This window comes from Heterocephalus glaber, unplaced genomic scaffold (genome assembly GCF_053883595.1).
Source record: "Heterocephalus glaber isolate CG9 unplaced genomic scaffold, H.glaber_assembly_v1.0 deba00001497, whole genome shotgun sequence".
NCBI classification, from domain to species: Eukaryota; Metazoa; Chordata; class Mammalia; order Rodentia; family Bathyergidae; genus Heterocephalus; species Heterocephalus glaber.
The window spans coordinates 7,906,750-7,915,669 of record NW_028258320.1 but is presented as its reverse complement, the minus strand read 5'-3'; positions in this window follow the sequence as shown (position 1 = coordinate 7,915,669).

The following is an 8,920-nucleotide window of genomic DNA, read 5'->3' as shown; positions in this document are numbered from 1 at the left end:
CTTTGAAACGGTGATCTTTTCTCTCACAAGCTGATCATCTTAGGATTTGTCACAGTGATGGGAAGCCGACTAATGCAAGTGGCCGCATGATCCTATTTCTGCCTGTTATTTTCTTAGCTGTTAGAAAAGCTCCTTACCTTCTTAGAGCTTGTTTCCACCCTGGGATTGGAATGAAAGTACTGCTCCTTTAAGGTTGTCATAAAGAGAAAGAGACTGAACAAAAAGCAAATGAAGCACAAATGGACTTGACAAATGACAGCCACCATTGCAATGGACCCCTGGGCCTGCTCCTTTTGATGTCACGAAAGGGCAACCAAATATAAATATGACCCAGACTCTGATATTCTTATCAATTCTAAGCTGCAGAGATACTTTCTAGCATTCTCAGAAGCAAACATACAAACACACACATATAAAATAAGGCCATCTTTTTCCTTCTTCCTTTCTCTCTTTCTCTCTCTTTCTTTCTTTCTTTCTTTCTCTCTCTCTCTTTCTTTCTTTCTTTCTTTCCTTCTTTCTTTTTAGTTATTTTTTTAAGCCAGGGTCTCACTATGTAGTCCAGGCTGGCCTCGAACTTGCAGCGATCCTGCCTCAGGCTCCCAAGTGTTGGGATTACAGGTGTGTGCCACCACACCCAGCATAAATTAAGGCCATCTTTTAATTTAATGTTGTCACATTAAATTACTCCCACAACTGGAAATAAATATCACCTTGAGTACTCTGGATCTCTCTCACTCCTGAACTTTCTATGCACATGTACACTCTCATTTGTGCACATGTGGAACTGCACTTATGTTCCAAACAGTTTGGATGAGTGTGTATGTGCAAATACATATGCATAATTACACACTGCATTATGCAGTGTATATATAACTCAGGGATGACCTTTTGTTTGCAGGTGAAATTTACACGGACTAACTTTAAAGACAAAATGTTGGGATCAAGTAGACATTTATACTAGGGTGAGATTTGGCCACAGGTCATAAATGTTACAAAACTTATTTCTGAAGTGAGATATAAATATGTTTGTCTCTCACATAAGAGAAGTCCCAGTGTGCCCAGGGTTTTGGGGACCAAGGTTCCTTGCCTTTTGCTTCCCGTTATCAGCACAGGGCTTTAGTTTTATGGTCAAGATGCCCCTTGAGCTCCAGCAGTCAAAGTCCACACAGCAGGTGGAGAAAAGGCTGACTTGTGTCTCTCGAGGGGCAGAGACAGCGCATGCTACTTCCTTCTCGTTGGTCAGAATTCACTGGCACCACCATGTATGGCTGCAACACCTGAGGGTGCAACCTGTAGGGGAATGGTAATTTGCACAGGCAAGAGTAAAATCATTTTATTAAACAGGAAGTGGAACATGGAGAGGATATTGGAGATGCTGTTACACTGTCGGTAATTCAATTACTCTTTCAGCAAAGTATACTTCAGTGGCTTTTCTGCTTTGTTCAATGTATACAAAATATCAAGAAAAATGAAAGTGTTGGAATTCTTAGAATGAAATCCAGGCTGGGTAAATTAGTAGTGGTAAAAGGAAACTTTAAAACTGAAGTTTTAAATGAGAAAGGTATTTCAAGGATGAGCTAGGGACAAAAGGGAAAAAAAACCCCAATAAAATGATGAGAAACCGCAATACTTCTAAATGTTAAAACTTCCCAAGAGTCCAGTCCACTTTCTCTTCAGTATGGCGTTTCAGAGGAAGAAATGCAGTTGGGATTGGAGGATCTTGTTTCCAAATTTAAAATGAGGCATAGTGAAGTGGTTTTCTCTAGCTCTGAGTTGAATAAAGAAGGAAGGAATAAAGGAAAGGAGAGGAAGGAAAAGGGTACGGTTGGGACAGCATGGGTCACTTTTGGATTCTGTTGTGTTGATTCTGCCTCGTTCCGAATGAATGTGTGGAAGTGGAGCCTGAGAACACCAGGAAATATTTTCCTTGCTTATATACAACTTTCTCGATCAATGATGTTCTTACAACATACGTGCCTAGAGCTGGAGAAACATGCATATCTAGAGTTGGAGCTGGGCTTTCGGTCAGTCCTCAGATGGGCTTCACTGTAGTTCACTAAGAGCCTGTGTTTTCCTTGCTCCTTGGCCGAGCTCCCTACCAAAGGCAAATAAAAATGAGGGCAATGCTGCTACTGGGCAGAGCACCAGAAAGGCACTGGGCACTGGCCAGGGTGGGTGCCATGAGTGGGGGAGAAATGCAGATGCCACGGCCGTGGGTTCTGGTGCAAGCATTTCACAAAATTGCATGAAACACTCATGGTTTTCTGAGGCTACTATTGTTCCATAAGACTTTGGTAAGAGTGTCTTAGCCTAATGACAGAACCATAATGTGGGCATTTTCTTACTACAAAAAAAGCACACGTGATACCTAAAATACAGGAGATAAAAAGTACCAGACAGTGCTGGTGGAAAATATTTATAGCATATCCAACAAATAATTAATTGCATTACTATATACATATCTTGCACAAATCAACAGGAAAATGATTACTGCTTCATGAAACCTGCTAACAGATGTGCATAAAAATATACAAATAGCGAATAAATGACAGTAATGACTCAATCTCAGTCATAATTAAAGAAATACCAATGAGGAAAATGAGATACTATTTCCTACCTCTACAATTGCCAAAGTATCACTGAAAATAAAAATGCACAATGTGCTCCTGGGGATACCTAGAAAGTGTCGATTGTTTAAGCATTCTGAGAGGACAATTTGAAAACACATTAAAATCTACAAAAGTTCAGTTCATGAGTTCCACTTTGAGGAAATTTTTTAAAACGAAAGCCTAGGTATTCAAAAAGATTTATCTCCAGGTAGTTCATTGTAGTACTGCTTATGACAACAAAAAATAATAAAAGCAACTCAGAAACAACTAAATTTCTGACAGATTTATGTTGGAAAATAAATTAATTTAAGATCTTAATCATGAACTACCCTAAAGTCAGTAGCATTTAGACTGAATGGTAAAAGGAATAAGATCACACATGTGAAAAAGTCCATTAATTATTGTATCAAGCAAGAACATTGCAAAATATATGATCCCATTTTGTTTTTTATGACAATGTCATGTTCTTGCCACTTTTCCCTAAGTTTGAAGTTACTTTTAAACAGAGTTAAAAAGAATGATGGGCATCCAAACCTCAAAGAGATACTGCCTTACTCCTGGTAGGACAGTTGTTACCAGACAAGATGAGGGAGTATCAGGAATGTGGCAAAGGAGCCTGGCACATGGCTGGGATGTAAACTGATGCAGAAGATAGCATAGTGCCTCCTCAAAACATTAAAAATGGGATTTCATATGGTCTAGCTCTCTTGCTTTGGGGTATACATTCAAAAGAAATAAAATCAGTGTCTTGAAAGAACTTCTGCATCTCATGTTCATTGTAACCTTGCTCACAATAGCCAAGAAATGTAGCTTGGAGTCCACCAACTGATGAATGAATAAATAAAATGGTATACACAATGGAATATTACTGAGCACTGAAAAATGAAATCCTGTCATTTACAACATTGGCCTTGGAGGACATTATGTTAAGTGAAATAAGCTAGATATAGAAGACAAATAGTGTATGAGATCACTTATATGTGGCATCTAAAAAACTTGAACTTGTAGAAACACATAATAAAATAATGTTTGGCCCAAACTGAGGGAGGGAAGAAGTGGGAAGATGGTGGTTGAAGAATACAAACTTTCATCATAAGATGACTAAGTGTTTGGGATCTAGCACACATCCTAGTGGCTACAGTTGACAATACTATATTGTACTGAGAATTTAGAATTTAAGTGTTCCCACCACACACACACACACACACACACACACACACACACGGGAGCTACAGGAGGTGATGGGCATGCTGCTTAGCTTGGTGGTAGGAATCATTTCACAATGTGTATGTGATCATCACATTGTAGCTTTACACATACCAACTTTTATTTGTAAATTATACCTCCAAAATCTGGATGGGGGAAGAGAATGTGTGTTAGATACGTAGGCAAAGAGATGATGGCTCCATGCAGACAGAGATAGACATATTGATGGATATATAATAGGGGAGAGAGGTATTGATCTATAAATGAATGCTCTGTCTTCTCAGAGAAATTGTAAGCAGAATGTTCAAAGTATGAGTGGACTACCTGATCGATATTGAGTTAAGGCAGAGACAGAGAGAGAGAAGGAGGGAGAAATGGAGGGAAGGAAGGAGGGAGAGAAGAAAGAGGAGGAGAAGTAGGAGGTGGAGGAGAAGATGAAGAAGGAGAAGGAGAAGAAGGAGAAGAAGAAGAAAAGAGGAAGAGGAAGAGGAAGAAGAAGAGGAAGAGGAAGAGGAGGAGGAGGAAGAGGAGGAGGAGGACCCCTCTAGTCTAAGGAAATAAGTGTTCTGGCAGTAACATCATTAAAATGGATGAGAGGGGCACATATGTCTTGGGCATTTTCTCCATCTAAAACATGCAGTTTTTATACAGCCAAAATGTAAATTCATTTCATTTATGGCATCCAATTCTACCACTTCACCAATTCTGTAACTTGCGACAGATTACCCTTGGAATGTCTCAGGAAGTCCTGGTGACCTTTGTTAGGGCTCATAGGAGGAGGAGGAGGAGGAGGAGGAGGAGGAGGAGGAGGAGGAGGAGGAGGAGGAGGAGGAGGAGGAGGAGGAGGAGGAGGAGGAGGAGGAGGAGGAGGAGGAGGAGGAGGAGGAGGAGGAGGAGGAGGAGGAGGAGGAGGAGGAGGAGGAGGAGGAGGAGGAGGAGGAGGAGGAGGAGGAGGAGGAGGAGAGGGAGGCAGGGAGAGAGAGAGAGAGAGAACCAAAACTAAATACACTAAAACTATCCAGTATTCCTTGTGCGCTAAAGTTATGGTGGTCTTTATTTTCTTTGAGCATTTCCATTTGTTCTCATCTGTCTGATATCTTTGGCAGAGAGTGGGAATTTGTTAAATACATGAAAATAAGTGCTCAGAACCAGATCAGACTCATCGTTTTTCCACCTTAGGCAACTGTCTTCTTTATCTCCAGCAGCAAGAGCTGAAGGTAACGGCCGGCCCGTGGCTTTGATAAGGTCAAGACTCAGCTTGGAAGTTCTCCCTGTGGTGCTGGAAAAGGGCTCATGGGGTGGTGTCCACCACAGAACAACTGGAAGCTATACGCAGAGAGGATTTCTATATCAGTTTTAAAATGTGTGCTCAAGCTTTTTCTTAAATTTTTGATTGTTTAAAATAATAAATACAAACTGAACATCTCTAACTTGAGAAACTGAAACTCTTTGAGCTCGGACATAACGGAGTTTTGGAGACCAAGTCACCATCCACAACCTCAAGTTTGCATCTGAACTTCTTTCTTGGTGTCCACCTCCCTGGCTTGGGAGGCCCAACCTCAGCCTCTGCTTCCTGAGACTCAGCCCTGCCCCCTGGAGCATTGCATTTGGAGTTGGCATCTGCCACTCCTGTTATATCTGAGTGTTCAGTTTCTCAGATAATTTATAAACTAAATACCCAGAAGAAATGAGTGGACCGCCTGGCCAGTACTAGGTTAAAAACAGATCCAAATCAAAGGACTTCTGATTAATCCATGTTCTGGTACTGTAACCAATACCTGAGACAATTAACTTATAAAGAAGAAAGGTTTGTTTTGCCTCCCAGGTTTGAGGGCGCAGTCCTAGTTGCCTGGCCCATTGCTATGAGCCTCGGTGGAGCAGCCATTGTGATCAGAGGTGATATGAGCAGAGCTACGAGGGAGAATAGGGAGTGGACTGGTGTTCCACTGTCCCCTTCAAAGGCACTCCCAGAATCTAAGGCCACTCTCTAGGCCACACCTCCTATAGTGCCCACCAGTGCCCCAAAGTGCTGTCTGGTCACCCAGCCATTAACACAAGGGCTGTCAGAGACATTTAGAGCCCACGCTCTAGCAGACTTGAAATGGAAGTGGAAACAGGAAGCACGGAAACGACAGCTTCCTACAGGAGGGCAGGAAAACAGGTGTGGCTTTAGGGGGGAACTTGTGGTTTTATTTGGGCCAAACCCAGAGGTGGTGCAGGTAACAGGTGAAACCAGCTGCCTGGCTCTGCAGAGCCACCTCTGCCTCAGTTTCCCTGTGGTGAGAGGAGAAAATGAGGCTGGCCACATTCAAGAGCTGATGTGAGTCTTACAGCAGATTAATCCATCTCAAGCACCTAGAATACTGCCAGCACTCAATGGATGTAAGTTCTTGTTAGGAAGAAGAGCAAGTTTTCTTTCTCATGGTAAAAGTAGCTCAGGAAATTTAGAAAACTGACATAAAGAAAAATAAGAAATGGCTTTCTTTCAGCTCAGTACTCTGTCTTACTATCCTTCTGTATGCATTCATATTATTTATATATATATATTTTAAAGTCATTTCATAAAGGAAATATCTAGCACTGAGAAATTTATAGTTTGTTTTGTACATGACAAGCATTTTTAATATAGTTAAGAATTTCTGTGAACATTTATAAATGTTCCAGCATCATCTGTAAAACAACTATAAAGAAGGGTAGTTTGGGCAGTTTGAAGTGTCAAATGTCTTTGAGTTGAAGAGAATGAAAACATTTTTTAAAAATGTAATTTCGTACTCTACATGTTCAAATAGTAGAATTAGGAATTGTCAGGAGATTGTGAGCTTTTAAAGTACTAAAAATAGTATTAAGGACATTTAGAAGTCTATGTTCTACTTTGAGGAGGAATTTGATTACTTAATTTTATAAAATAAAGCATTAAATAATTTTCCCTCTTTTTTTACTCCGTGTATATTTATAGAAAAAGAAATAGTTGTACCTCATACAAAGAACAAGGAGAGTGTTGAGCTGGTGCCTGAATGTGTTTATAAATTCACCCACCATCTAACAAGCAAACTAACAAGCGAAGTGTCCCTCCAGACCCCGGCTTTGAGAGGACATCATCATTGCAGGCAAAGTGCTTCCGATGGTGGCTGCCCCGGGGAGAGAGAGTGCTACAGATGCCCCTGGTGTGGGTCTGGGCCTGAGAGCAGTCAGGGAAGCAGGCGCAATGTGGGCTTGGGCCTTGCACCTCTATGTCCTATGCCCTTTCTAATTTAATTGAATTTTTATTTAGACAAGGTCTCACTAACTCACTAAATTGCCCAGGTTGAGTTCCAACTTAAAATCTTCCTGCATCGGCCTCCATGAGTGCTGGCATTACATGCCTGTGCCACCACATGGGCTAGCATTTCTTCATTTAGACTTAAGCCCTAAGTTAGGATAAATATATGTTTGGTACCAGGGTGTGAACCCCAGGCCTTCTGCATACTAAGCAAGCACTGCTGCTGAGCGAAATCTCTAGTAGGCTCTTCTATTTTTAATTTTTTCTTTTTTTGGTTTATGAGTTTCCAATCCTGTGGGAAGTTGATACATGCACATAACACATCTTATTTCTTTTTCATCCCCTTTTCCTTCCCTTTCCCCCTCTCCACCCATCTCTCCACCCCCTTCCTTTTTTCTGTGCATGTTTGCAGTATGCAATGTTTACATTATTTGTGTGGAGTTGGTACATGTACATAACACATCTCAATCCCTTTTTTCATCCTTCCCCATGTCCATCTGTTGATCCCTTTCCCCTCTGAGAACAATCCATCTCCCTATCTCCTATTATGGATAAAGAAAATATGGTATTTGCACACTGTGGAGTAGTACTACTTTGCCATAAAAAATATAAAGTCACTTGTAGGAAAATGGACGCACCTCGAGACCATAATGTGAGTGCAATAAATAGATTCTTCTATTTTTGATTGATATATTCTTTTTTTGGGGGGGGGCGCTACCAAGGATCGAACTCGAGACCTTGCACTTGTGAGGCAGGCAGAAGCACCACTGAGCTAAATCCCCGCCCCCTAGACTCTTCTATTTTTAAGGTGCTGGGTCCTGTACCCAAGTGCTTCCTATTATTGAACTACAGATCTCAAATGTCCCAGTGGATAATCAATGCATTCCCCTCAGACAGAAGGAAGAAAGTCAAACATGAGAGGCTCCTCCTAACACCCTCTAGTCTAAGGAAATGAGTGTTCTGGCAGTAACATCATTGAAATAGATGAGAGGGACACATATATCTTGGACATTTTCTCCACCTAAAACGTGCAGTTTTTACACAGCCAAAATGTAAATTCACTTCACTTATGGCATCCAATTCTACCACTTCACCAATTCTGTAACTTGGGACACATTACCCTTGGAATGTCTCAGGAAGTCCTGGTGACCTTTGTTAGAAGACATGGTTGTAGCCCCCGTAGGACAAATAGTTGCAGATGTTTTCTCTCATTCTGTAGCTTGGCTCCTCACTCCATTGCTTCCTTTGTGGTGCAGAAGCCTTTTAGCGTAACACACTTCAACTTATTAATTCCCTTTCTTTCTCATGCTTTTTCAGTCCTACCCAGAAAATCATTGGTTGTACCGGTGTCAGGAAATATTTCCCCATCACTTTCTTCTAGTATGTTTAGGGTTTCAGGTTTTACACATGAGACTTTCATCTGTCGTGAGTTGAGTTTTTGTTTGTTTTTGTTTTTTTGGTACTGGGAATTGAACTTGGGCAGGCCTTGTGCTTGCCAGGCAGGTGCTGCACCACTGAGATACATCCTCTGCCTATGAGTTAATTTTTTTTTTTTGCTTAAATTCTGTTATTGGTACATTTTAGGTATACACTATGTTTACATTTATCATTGGGTGCTTGTACATGGGGTATCTTGGTTCTTAGTTTTTCCCCATTACCTGTGTGCCCTTCACCCCTTCCACCCTTCCCTATTTACATACACTTTGTTTCCATTTTTTTCTTTTCTCATAATTTTTCCTTTCCCTTCTTTCCTTTCCCCTTCCCCTCCTACTTTCCCTACCCCTTTGGAGCTTTTCTTCCTCTTTCAAATTATCAATTATTCGTTTTAATCCTTATTTACACTTTC